Source organism: Cyanistes caeruleus, chromosome 4 (assembly GCF_971803275.1).
Source record: "Cyanistes caeruleus chromosome 4, bCyaCae1.hap1.1, whole genome shotgun sequence".
In the NCBI taxonomy this organism is placed as follows: Eukaryota; Metazoa; Chordata; class Aves; order Passeriformes; family Paridae; genus Cyanistes; species Cyanistes caeruleus.
The window spans coordinates 78,616,353-78,630,063 of record NC_141704.1 but is presented as its reverse complement, the minus strand read 5'-3'; the positions used below and the strand labels follow the sequence as shown (position 1 = coordinate 78,630,063).

The 13,711-nt window shown below is 46.2% G+C and overlaps 1 pseudogene across 1 annotated transcript; it reads right to left on the bottom strand.

Moving 5' to 3' along the window:
- Window positions 1-829: 829 nt before the first annotated feature.
- On the bottom strand, window positions 830-12,865 carry LOC111930268 (E3 ubiquitin-protein ligase RNF113A-like; annotated as a pseudogene). The gene has a single exon (XR_015285802.1). The product of XR_015285802.1 is annotated as an E3 ubiquitin-protein ligase RNF113A-like (transcript).
- Window positions 12,866-13,711: the final 846 nt, after the last annotated feature.

Here is a 13,711-nt window from a genome sequence, read left to right as displayed (position 1 = left end):
AGATTGTCTTACCATTGTTGGCAACATTCTGAATCTGACAAAGTTTTGTCTTCCTAGGTCATGTTGAATGCAATTGAAAAACATGAGAACACCCAAGATTTTCATGGGGGGTGTAGGCCCATCCCGCACTCCCTTTTTGACATGGTCACCAGAGGCCTGGCTAGCTCTTTGTGCACACCAGCACCATGCCAGGTGTGGGGAACAGCCTTGGAGAAGCAACTCAAAGCTGAACCTTTACAGCCACTTGCTCTACGGGAATTTGTGTCAGGGGTAAGGCAAAAGAGGAAGGAGGAGGCTCTCTCTGTGGGTTCCAGCACACTAGGTTTATTTGAGACTGAAGGGGTCAGGGACAAAGAGCCCAGAGCACGTCTGTGCACAGTTTTTATACAGGGAGATTTCAGGGGGTGGGTACAAAGTTTTAACCAGAGATAAACAGGGGAGGAGCACGAGGTAGGATTTACAATACACTGAGCAATAAGGATAAGGGGGAGGAGAGGACAGGTCACATGGACCAATGGGGCCTCGAGTGTTAGGGGATTTCCAACGGGGTGGTACAGTCAGGGATTGGCCCAGCTGGGGATTGACATGGAAAGGTCTGGGAGAAGGGGCAAGGCTACAGTGATTGACAGGGAAGGTTTGGAAATAAGGGGTTGGGTTACATTGGTGGGCAGCATAGGTGAGGATACAACTTAGGGATATATCAACTGAGGGAGTGCATAGGGGAACATTGGAATAAACCATTAAGATTTGAACCATTAACTGTGAACGATAAAATAAATAGACACCACAACACCCTTTTTCCCCCCCTTTTTTTTTTTTTTTTCCCCTCTCCTACAGAAACCTTATTCAGTTATATAAAAATGCTTTCTGCTACTGTGGATCCTCTTCATGGTCTGACTTGCTCCGCTTCTTTCTCCCTTTTGTGTCTTTCCAATTTTGCCATGAGCTCTTTGGCAGGGTTGAAGACCCCATTGGTTTGCTTGACACAGATGTAGCAGCGCTGGGATTTGCGATAGTGCTGGATGGCACAGCTCTCACAGAAGTAGTGCCGACACTTGGTGACCACAGGGTTCTTGAAGGAACCTCTGCAGATGAAGCATTTGAAAGGCACATCCTCCTCATCACTGCTCACCTCATAGTTATCATTGTCATTGACTCCGTAGAGGCCTCCATCCAGCTCCCGTTCGATCTGCCAGCCGTGCTTGTAGTCCGAGCGGTCGTGCAGGAATTTGCAGCTGTCCCCAAAGCCACAGAATCCAGTCTCTTTGTAGTCCTTACAGATGTCAGGCTGGTAGTCCCAGCGCACCGTGGCCCGCAGGTTCTCCGGAGCACGGATGGGGCCTTTCCTGACCGCTCCTGAGGAGGCATTTCCCATTGATGTGTCTTTGGGTTTCACATACTTCTGGTAATTGTTAATGCCACGGTAAATGTGATCATTTTCCTTTCCTCTCAACTCCTCCTGGATTTTCTGGCAGCGCTCAAAGATGGCCTGGGCATCCTTTTCCTTCTCTGTGTCCAGTTCATACACTGCTGTGGCTCCCATGTCTTCTGGGCCAACAGGTTTTGCTGACCTGGTCGATTTGTAGGTGACCCTGATCTCCTTGGCAGGCTCCTCATCCTCGCTGCTGCTTGGCAGGTACTCTGGCCTCTCCCTCATGCAGCGCTTGGTCTTCTGGATCATGGGGTTGTGGGTGTCCCACCGCCGCTCCTTCCACACCACAGTGCTGCCCTCCTCGCCACTGCTCTCCCCATCCTGGTCTCTGCAGGGACGTTTTCGCTGGCTACTGCCTGCAGCTCGGCACCGCTTCTTGAACACAAAACTGCAGACACTTGTCTCCTCTGCCATCGTGTGCTGCCAATTAAAATAAAGGAAGAAAACACTGGCTTAAACTGACAGAATCAGGATATAACCTCACAGCCTGTTGGTCAGGGTGGTGGTAGAAGTCCAGTTAAATGGTCTCTGCAGTCCTCTTGAAGTAATAGATGTAGTTCTGTTGAAGTGGTAATCCTGTAGAAGGGCCTGGTCTTCCTCTGAAGGTCCAGTGGTGGTTATGCAGCTCCTGTCCTCTGGGAATCCAGTAGGTAAAGCTGCCTGTGGTGTTCCAAGTCTCAGATTATATCCCAGTAGGAATGCTTGGCTCCTCCCCCTAGGTGGAGCATCTCCCAATGGGATGATGTGATTTTATCAGTCATGCAGTGAGGCTCAATGGCCCATTAACAGAAGATATCCCCCTGGATGGAGTTCTCAGGGATGAGTCGTGGAAGAGATAAAAAACACTGCCCCACCTGTTTTTAACAGTTTATCAAGATAGTGATAGAACACATACTTTTGATTACATCTTACATAGTAATCTAAGACACTCAAGATAACAAGGATAGCAAAGAAGGTAAGTCTTCTTTGGTGAGATTCAGCATTTTTGAATGTTAGACAATTTTACAAAATGATTTTTAATACTTGTTGGACTTGTAAGGTTGGCTTGAAATAGGTTTGTGAGTTCAGTTTAGGCTGCCTTGCCTTTCAGAGCCATAACCTTACAGGATCAGGTATCACCACAACCCAACTAAGTATGCATATCCCAGATTACCACCCTTATCCCTCCCACCAATCAGCTTTCACAGAGACCCCTAGAAACTATACCAAGGGAAAGAAGAAAAGGCCGTGGGGAACAACTTTCAGTAAAATTGCTAGCAACAAACTTACAGAAGTCTGTAAAAAAGCAACTTGTAAGACATGAAAAATGCAACAATCACTAATGAAACTGAAGTTATCTAGTACGCTAACAATACTCATCAGCACAATGTAGGCAAATAAGTTGGAGTAGCCAGCTATCCTTCTGAGAACTTTTCACTTCATACATGGTTTTCATTTGGTCTATACATTTTGTTATATTCAATTTTGCAAATTTGGACTGAAAGCCTTAAGCCAATCAGGAATAGTAACACTATGATAATTACACTAATTAGTTTTCTTACAATAGCATTTAGATTTTAAATCCATTATGTTATCCAATGAAGTATATCTTCCACTTGATTTTATTGTATTTCATGAAAGCTCTTTGGTTTTTTTCTAATTTCCTCCAAATCTGTTTAAATTCTGATCTATGTATATGCAGCAACTGGTGTTGATGACTGTGCTCACATTACCTTTGGAAGACAAAAGCAAATCCAAAGCCATTCAATTTTGTTTAACTACCTTTGAAAGGCTGTTAACTTATTGCAAAGCATTGCATTTTTTCTCTAATTTTCCATTTGTTCAATAACTCCACATATGTTCACTATAGTCTTTTCCAATTCAGGCATTCCTAACCATGGTAAGAATCCTCATAAACTTGTGGAAACCAGAGGACCTCTCAACTAAGGGATTTAAAATTCATTTATGACTTGTCATAAAAGTCCTTTGGGGAATTCCAATTTATCAAGGATATCTGTTTGCAGAACTAGAGTCCCAATGCTACATATCCCTTGTTGTTTACAGGGTAAAGCTTTTCTAGCTTGATTTCCGCTAAGCCAGTGGTATCCCATATTGTCTGGAATAGGCTAGCGATGTGTGTTTAAAATGCCTGTTCCTGTTCCATCCAAATATGAGCAACACTTGTAATAAACCCATACCAGTGCTTCTTGGTTACACTCAAGTGTCCTGATTTAGGACAAATTTGGGAGAAAACTTCCAATGGAGCCCCTTCCAGGAAACAAACCCACGTGGCCCCTTCCCCTCCCAAAATTGATTCAGGAAGACATTTCTCTGAGACAAGTGGAGAAGCCCTCTTTATGTAACAGGCACAGCACTACCCAGCACAAGAATGAACAATATCAAATTACAAAACCTCTCGCCGCTCTGAAGAGATGACAAATTCAGAGGGTCTCCTTCCTGTGGGTGTTCACTCTGTTATCAGTCCCTCTGGCGCTGGAAAATGCCGCTGCCCAGGCTGGGCTCCCGCTAGTCCACAGGTGCAAGGTCCTGGTGCTCCCCCGAGTCCCCAGTCCAGGGCAGGTTCGAAGTGTTCCAAGAAAAGGGAAAGAAAACAGTCCAGGAAGACCTCTCTGCTTTGGCTTGGAAAGCCAAGGTGATCTGTCTCTTGTCTGTCTGTGCTGTAGTCAAAACCCCATCCCAGGATGCGGGGGGAACAAGCAGAGTCTCTGATAATATACTTGGTGCTTCTTCTCTGCTCACTTTTATTCTCAGATGAAGTTTTAAAGATACAAAACTTATTTCTGGGCTAGGCAGATGAATGGGGATACAATTTAACATCACAGTCACCCCAGGACATTCCACCCCTTAAGCCCATATCATCAACTTACTGCCACAACCAATGTATATATAATGTAAACTAACTAACTGCACATATTCATAACATACATATTCACGTAAAAACTTCCCGTTCCACCCAAAAAAATGCAAGCAATACTTATCATACCCCTGTCACGTCCCACACCAAGCCACTGAATCTAGGACCCAGGCTGCAGAGCTGCAAGATTCCTCACTCTCATTTTACTCACTCAGAACTCCATCTTTCACTTGCTCATACCTTCAACACTTACGCATTTCCTTCTATTTCATGTACAGACAATGGCAGTAACATTTCACCCAATGATCAGATCTTCCTGAGGTACACATCATTTGGTTTAATCTCTCTGCATTATCCACCATGCGCAACTTGGTCTTCGAGCAAAGACAACCCCACAAATGGGTTTGTCTGTACTCGAGGAAGAATTGACTTACACCGTCTTCCTTAACAGACTTCTGACATGCACTACTGGGACTTTGTTTCCATCTACTGCATGCAAAGACACAGACTGGGCAGGACTTTCTCGGTTGGTGGAACTTCTGGTGTTGACTAACTAGATGGCTTTTGCTAGATGTTGCTCCCAGTTTTTAAAAGATCCTCCACCCAGTGCCTTTAAGGTGGTTTTTAACAGTCCATTGTACCTCTCCACTTTCCCAGCAGCTGGTGTATGGTAGGGAATGTGGTACACCCACTCAATGCTATGTTCCCTAGCCCAGGTGTTTATAAGGTTGTTTTTGAAATGAGTGTCATTGTCTGACTCCATCCTCTCAGGGATACTGTGCTTCTAAAGGACCTGCTTTCAAGGCCCAGGATGGTGTTATGGGTTGCAGCATGAGGCACAGGGCAAGTTTCCAACTATCTTGTGGTGGCTTTTACTATTGTGAGCACGTAGCACTTGCCTTGGTGGGTTTGGGGCAGTGTGATGTAGTCAGTCTGCCAGGCCTCCCCATACTTGTATCTGGCCCAATGCCCACCATACCATAGCAACTTCAAGCAGCTTCATAGCGCTTGGCCTGCTTGATCGTGGCACATGTCTCACAGTCATGAATAACCTGAGAAATACTGTCCATGGTTAAATCCACCCCTCAGTCTCGTGCCCACTTATAGGTGGCATCTCTGCCCTGATGACCTGAAGCATCATGGGCCCATTGAGCTAGGAACAACTCGCTTTTGTGTTGCCAATCTAATTCTATCTTTGACACCTCTATCTTTGCAGCCTGATCCATCTGCTCATTGTTTTGGTGTTCTTAGCTCTATTTTGGGGGACATGGGCATCTACGTGGCGGACTTCAACCGGTCGTCTCCCTATCCTGGTAGCAATATCTTTCTACTCTTTAGCAGCCTAAATTTGTTTTCCTCTACGCTGCCAATTAGCCTCTTTCCATCTTTCCAGCCATCCCCACAGAGCGTTGGTTACCATCTATGAATCTGTGTAGAGGCAGAGCTTTGGCCACTTCTTTCTTTCAGTAATATCTAAAGCCAGTTGAACAGCTTTGAGTTCTATAAGTTGGCTTGATCTACTTTTTCTTTCAGTGGCTTCTGTGACCTGTCGTGTGGGGCTCCATACGGCTGCTTTCCACTTCTGGTTCATCCCTACGATGTGACAGGAACCATCAGTGAAAAGAGCATAGTGTGTTTCTTCTGCTGGCAGTTGGTTATATGGTGGAGCTTCTTCAGCCCTTGTCACATGCTCTTGTTCTTTATTCATCAGTGAGACCAAAATTTTCACCTTCAGGCTAATTTGTAATTATTTCTAAAATCTATATGGGTGGGCTATGTGATAAGAGCAATCCACTGGTTCCATGTGTCATTGGTAGCATGGTGGGTGGAGGGAATCTTTCCTTTGAACATCCACCCCAGTACCGGTAGTCAGGGTGCCAGGAGGAGTTGTGCTTCTACACCGATCACCTCCAAAGTGGCTTGGACTCTTTCATAGGCTGCTAAAGTTTCCTTTTCTGTTGGTGTGTAGTTGGCTTTAGACCCTCTGTAGCTTTGGCTCCAGAATACCAGTGGTCGGCCTCAAGTCTCCCCAGGCACTTTCTGCTAAAGGCTCCAGGACAAGCCATTGTTCCCGGCTGCAGAGCAGAGCATATTCTTCACATTTGGTCCAGTTCTGACTGGGCCAAGGGCTACTGTGTGAAAAATCTCCTGCTTGATCTGAGCAAAGGCTTGTTGCTGTACAGGGCCCCAGTAGAAATTATTCTTCTTCCAGGTGACCAGGTAAAGAGGGCTCACAATCTGACTACTCAGGAATGTGCATTGTCTAAAAGCCTATGGCACTTGTGAAATCTTGTGTTTCTTTCTTAGTGGTTGGTGGAGACATTGCTGTGATCTTGTTGATGACATCGGTAGAAATCTGATGCCATCCATCTTGCCACTTTACTCCCAGCAACTGGATCTCACGAGCTGGTCCCTTAACTTTGCTCTTATTGATGGTAAAACCAGCTTCCAGGAGGATCTTGATGATTTTCTCTCCTTTCTCAAAGACCTCTGTATTGATGCGTAAAACGCTCGTGGTGAGAGACTTCTCCTGGGTCAAGCTGTTCAGGTATAAGCAATTTATTACAAGGGTAAAGAGAGGGAGAGACTCGTGTCCACCACCAGCCTCAGCATCCACGTCGGGGGGACGGGAGAGAGTGCAGGGAGAGGTGGAGAGGTGAAGTTGGAGATGGGGAGGGAGGGATCAGGAACAACAGAGGGAGAGCGGGGAGAACTAGGGAGGCTTAGGAGAGAGGAGGATGACAAGAGAGGGGTAAGAGGGGGAAAAACCAAGAGGGTAAGAGCAAGAGCAGGAGAGGGGGAAAAACAAGAGAGAGAGCAGAGAAAACCAAGAGGGTAAGGGAGGGAAAAGTTAAGAGGGTAAGAGTAGGGATAACAAGATAGCAGAATTCCTGTTGCAATACAATATATGTCTTTCTATAGTGAATATTCTAATTCCCAGTAACCAATCACTAAGAGATACACCCACTAAAGATTTTACATACAGCCTATAAGAATCACCAAATTATCATACAGTTTTGCATTTCAAATTCTAAAAGCTTTACCAATTCTTCCCTTGCTTCTTGACCTTTGGACTTTCTATCAGCAGAAGGACATTGTTTCATCAACAGGGATTCTCCTTTAGCTGGCTAAGCTATTGTTCTTCAGTCATACAGTAACTAGTACTCAGCATCTTATGACTCAAAGCAAGCTTTCATTTCTATTTCGATTCTAGGCTTCATATTTTCAGAATCTTCTGCCAAACAGTCACATTCATAAGGTTTCCCTGTTTCATCCTCCCCAACACCTCTGTAGCCGTATTCCCGCACACAATGATGTCATCAATGTACTGCAAATGTTCTGGAGCCTCACCCTTTTCCAGGGCAGCCTGGATCAGTCCATGGCAGCTGGTGGGGCTGTGCTTCCACCCCTGGGGCAGTCAGTTCCAGGTGTACTGCACTCCCCTCCACGTGAAGGCAAACTGAAGCCTGCATTCTGCTGCCAGGGGAATGGAGAAAAATGCATTGGCGATGTCAATAGTGGTGTACCACTTCGCTGCCTTGGACTCCAGCTTGTACTGGAGCTCCAGCACGTCTGGCACGGCAGGACTCAGTGGTAGAGTCACTTCATTCAAGGCATGACAGTCCACAGTCAATCTCCATTCTCTGTCAGACTTGTGCACAGGCCAGATGGGGCTGTTGAAGGGTAAGTGGGTTTTACTGACTACCTCTTGGCTCTCCAGCTTAAGGATCATCTTATGCATGGGTGCCAAGTTTCCCTCTGTTCCCAGCCCTGAGAATTCTTCTGGCTAGCTGCAGTCCACCCAGGATGGAGGGGGAAAAATGGTGAGGACAGAGATAAAAGGCAGAGGAGGCTCTTTCTTCCCAGGACAGTGTCCCAGTTTTAATCTGAACAATTCCAGGGCAGAAAGAGCGCACAAATTACTCGCGCTGGAACTTTTGAACAGAGGGAAAGGGGGCAGGGGGAAGGCAGGTTACAGCCAATGGGGAGCAACCGAATAGGAGGAGTGACAGGGAAGGAACCAACACAAACACTGATCCAGAGGGGGGACAATAGGGACAAACCATTTCTTGTAACATGATACAATATAACATCTCACCCTTTTTAATTGTATAAAATTAAAAGAAACACTTAATTATTGAAGTCTGCCATGCCGTGAGTCCCCGGCCTTTGAAAATTCACTGAACCATTCCACATGAACAGGATGACAACCAGGATAAGGCTCATCACGAGGCTGAGTGGGAGATAAGTTTTCACCAAAAGGAAAACCAAACATTTTTGAAGCATATTTATAGTCAGTAGGTGTCTGCCAGAGAGTAACCAGATGTCAAGAAGATTTCTTCTCCCTTCTTCCAGAGGTGTCTTCTTTTGGAAGCGACTGCCGCTTGTTTTTCATCCCCTTCTGCTAGAGCTGGGGTTTTGGGAACAAAAGGCTTTACCCACTTTTGGGGTATCCAATGTGAGGCCATGTTGCGGTGTCCCTTTTGGAGTTACCACTCCACCACCCGGGCTCACGCAACACTGTCGACGTGTGGGGAGACTCCCCTACGAATCCTGGGAATCAGAGGAACGGCTTGATGGAGGAGACCACAGTGACAATGGAGGAGGCAGGAGTCAGGCTCTCTTGAAGGGCAAAGTCCAAGGTTTATTGAGTCCTCACAGGGACCTCTGACCTCAGGAGTGCTGCTCCAGGAGAGCCCCTGAAACAGCCATGACAGCAACTTAAATTTGGGGGAGGAACCAGGGGAGGGGACAGATCACAAACCAATGGGAAAGAAGGGGGGAGTGTGAAGAGATCAGAGGGACATTGGAAAGGACCAATGAGGAAGGTTCAGGGATGGACTTCCTCTGGCTCTGCCCTATCACTCAACAACCCTACCTAAACTTTCTAGAAGCTGGGAGGAGTAGCCAAGTGATAGACAGGGCCCAGAGGGGAGGAACAGGGAACATTCAAGAACAAGAGGCAGGTACAAGGGTGGATTGACAACTGGGCTAGGAGGGTACAACTTGGGTTAAACTAATAACAAAATCAGAGGGGAAAGGGGAATGAACCATTAATATAACATGATGGGGAGTAAAATTAATATCACAATACCATAGGCCCGCAGGGGTGGACACACACATGTAGCCATACCCCCAGGTAACAAGTTCATAGGGGCCCTTGGTCTGCCAAGTTTCTGGGTCCCTGATTAAAACTGGTGGATGCTGTGACAACTTAAATTGATCACTGCTGTTAAAATGCCAGACCATTGGGGGGCTCATGTTTTCAAATGAACAGTTCAGAAAATTTATGGTAAACATGGCTTTGCAGAGCTTTTGTTGTGGAGACATCCACATTGTCCCACTGCCCTGCCTGATTTTGATCTGTTTGAGTGTCTGGTGGGTACGCTCAATCACAGCTTGACCTGTGGGGGAGTGGGGGATGTCAGTTTTATATTCCACTCCCCACTGCTGGACAAATTCCAGGAACTCCTTGGATTTATACGCTGGGCCATTATCAGTTTTAATTTCCCTAGGGATCCCCAGCACTGAAAAGGCCTGCACCAGGTGTTGTTTAGCATGTACAGCCTTTTCTCCTGTAGGGGCAGAGGCATAAACTGCACCTGAGTATGTGTCAATGCTTACATGTACAGATTTAAGGCAACCAAAAATGGGAATGTGTGTGATGTCTGTCTGCCACACTTCACAGCTCCCAAGGCCTTGGAGGTTAACCCCGACACCCAGCAATGGCACAGCTTGGAGCTGGCAAGTAGGACACGTGGCGACAATGGCTCAAGCCTGACTCTGTGTTAGTTGGAACTGACGAATCAGTCCTGGCACATTCTGATGATATTGCTGGTGGCTCAGCTTGGCTTGCTGGAATACATCTGGAAAACGTGCCCTTTCAGCGGTTTCGCCTGGCAAATCAGTATGTGACCTCCCATGCATCACATAGTATGGATGCTCTCAAGTTGAAACTAAATTACTTCGTTTTGAGAGCAACCTAAAGAGATGCTCATTCTTGATGTCTTTGAGAACTGCCTGCTCTGCTCTGGACACCACCCCTGCTACATAGGCTGAGTCGGTAACCGAACTGATTTGCTTCTCAAACTTCTCAAAGGCTCTCATGGCCACAGCCAGTTCGTCTACCTGGGGTGACCCCTCCACAAATTCAACATCAGTTTCCCAATGCTGAGTCTGAGGATTTCTCCAAGTCATCACCAACTTGTGGGATGCCCCAGATGCATCAGTGAACACTGTAAGAGCTTTGAGCGGCCTACCGCTCTTTTTCTCACGAGGAATGAGGTGGAATTCCTCATGAAACAATTTGTGTAATGGTGCATGGACTGATATTTGTCCACTGTAGCTGTCCAGAGCCAACTGGAGGTTAGCATTGCTCTGCAGCAGGTGCTCAAACATCTCTTTGGTCAGTTTCTCAGGAGAGTGCTTTCTCTCCTCAGAAAGTTTGACTGGGAGGTGAATACACACACAGTCACAATCAGCCAGTTCCTGCAGCCTCATCCTGGCCTTTTGGATCAGCTGAGCCATCAGCTCTTGTGGCTTGGTGATGGTTTTGGATCGTTGGTGGGAGAGGAAGGCCCACTCTATGATTAAGAGTGAATCTCTCTGCCCTTTGATCCATTGGAGTATCAACCCGTGTAAGTGTGGTAGTTTCCCCAGGACAATGAATTTGAAAGGCAGTTCAGGCTTATAGTGATAAGCCTGTCTTTCAGTCAGAGTCCTTTGTGCTTTTTCAATTGCAGTTTTTGCCTCTGGGGTCAGTTCCCTGGGAGAAAGCATCTCTCTCTCCTCCTTCAATAAATTGAGCAGGGGATCTAGGTACTCATTACTGAGGCCTAAGCAGGGTCTGACCCAGTTCAAAGACCCGAACAGGGAATGGAGATCCACTAGGGTTTTGGGATTACTAACAATTTCCAATTTCTGTGGAACAACAGTCCGCGCAGCGATCTCCAAGCCCAGGTATTGAAAAACCGCTCAGACTGTTCACTGAGTCTTCACAGAAGTATGGCAAACGTCATTTATTTCTATCTTTAGCACACTTTTATAGGGTCTGGCAGGGTCTGCAGGCTTAGCAAACTACTATTGGTTAATACATCTTGTTTTACTTTCTTTTCTCAATACACAAGGCTATTGTTTTTCTTTATTCTTGCTTCTCCAGGAGAGTTTCAAGGACACTGCCTTTAATATTGTCACCTGGATGAAAGGCTGGCTTGTACAGACAGGCTTTTACTAAAATATTATGCCCTTGTTCTGTTAAAATATTCTCTACACCCAGGTACTTCCAAGGTGGCATCCTTTGAACTTTTTCTTCCTGCAGCTGGAATCCAGCAGAGGTTAGTTAGGTCAAGTGTGTGTTGCAGTATAGTGTCATTGGAGCAGCACACTAGCACATCATCCATGTAGTGTAAGATGATGGCTTTTTTCAGCAGATACAGGGGACAGCAGTGAAGCTACATACCACTGGCAGATAGAAGAACTGCACTTCATTCCCTGAGGCAGAACCCTTCAGTGGTACAATTTCACTGGGGCCTCTCGGTTGGCCGTAGGGACTGAGGAAAGCAAACTATGGTGCATCTACTGGGTGTAGGGGAATTTGGAAGAAACAGTCTTTGATGTCTAGGACTGCCAGTTCCCAGTGTTGTGGGAGCATTGTTGGGGAGGGCATCCCAGGCTGGAGTGACCCCATGTCCTCAATTACTTTGTTTATCTCCCTCAGATCCTGAAGGAGGCGCCACTTATCCTTCCCTGGCTTCTTTATTACAAAGACCGGGGAATTCCAAGGGCTAGTTGTTTCTTCTATGTGGCGTTTGGCTAATTGTTCTACTGCGAGCTCTTTGAGCGCCTTGAACTTTCCTTTACTGAGTGGCCAATGATTTACCCAGACTGGATTATGATCCAGCCATGTTAACTTTTGGGTAGGGCTCTCCACAGTGGCTGCTTCTAAAAATCATGGGGAGTCTCAGGGATAACTAATTTGACTCCCCACTGGGACATGGTGTCTCTCCCCCACAGGGGACACTTGTAGTCAGTGACAAACGGATGGACACTGGCCAATTTCCCATCTGGTCCCTCAATTTGAACAATGCTCTTAGAAACCTTTGCCAATTTTACCCCTCCTACACCTTGGATTCTGCCAGCCACAGGTTACAAGTCCCATTGTGAAGGCCACACCCTTTCAGGTATGATAGTCACATCTGCCCCCATGTCAGTCAACCCTTCCACGTGGAGATGATCTGATCCATGGGTGTCGCTATAGGACACAGAATGACTCACACGGACATGGAGTCATACAATGTATGATAGGAAAAAGGATCCTTTTATTTTCTTGACTTTTATTTTCTCCAGTATTTATAGATTCTCAGCAATGACCAGGGATTGGATAGTTAGGTTACCACCTTCCCAATCACGCTGGTCATGCAAAACGTCCATAAAGAGACATTTCTCAGAAAGAATGTATGAACATCTATGTTTATAGTTACTTTCCTGGGAAAGTGGCTAGAAACTATGAAAACAAGACCAGAAGGCTTAATTTTCAGGGCGACATCTCACCCTTTCTTCTTGAAAAAAAGAAAAAAGAAAAAAAATGAACAGAGAGAAAAAGAAAAAGAAAAATTAACAATATTTTAAACAATCAAAAGGAAAAATAACAGAGAAAATAATGTTTTAGACAATCAGGAGGCTCTAGTTTCAGGGTGATATCTCACCTTTTCTCCATTGCAAAAAAAATAAAAATGAAAACGTTTCAGTGTCAGTGTCTGCTTGTGGATGGGCCTTTGGGGTGATCACTCACGTCATCTGCATCTGAGTCATCATCCGATGGCCCATCCATCTGATGAGTTTCAATTTGGTCACGGTCTCCGTCCCACTCGTTGGCCGGATGTTGCCTCTGCGGTTGCAGGTCAGGACAAACACATTTGGCAGGTACCCAGCGTACCCCAGTATCTGTGGATATACATGCATACCCATGCCCCAAAGCGATGAGGTTGTAGGGACCTTCCCACTGTTTGGTGACCAAATTTCCCGCTCGAACCTTCGCTTGAGGCTGATGCATCTCATCTGAAGCCCACAAGGAAAGGTGATGGTTCAACATGACCAGGTTATCAGAGTCCTGTGGTACTGTGAGGTGACTGAGGGTATAAAAGCTTTTTCCAACTGACTGTGCGGGGTTCTGTTCCCCGTTCCTGCATTCCCCATTTTTGCTTCTGTAGAACTCGTTTCAGTGTACCATGAGCATGTTCTACAGTAGCCACACCTGTCAGGGAATGAGGGATACCAAACTTCTGTGACATGCCCCACAACTGCAGGAACTGCTGCACTTTCTGAGAGGCATAAGCGGGACCATTATCGGTCTTCACAGCAGCCCAAGACAGCAAAAGCCTGCCTCCAGACATTGTGGGTCTTTTCTCCTCTGTGAGCAGAAGCCC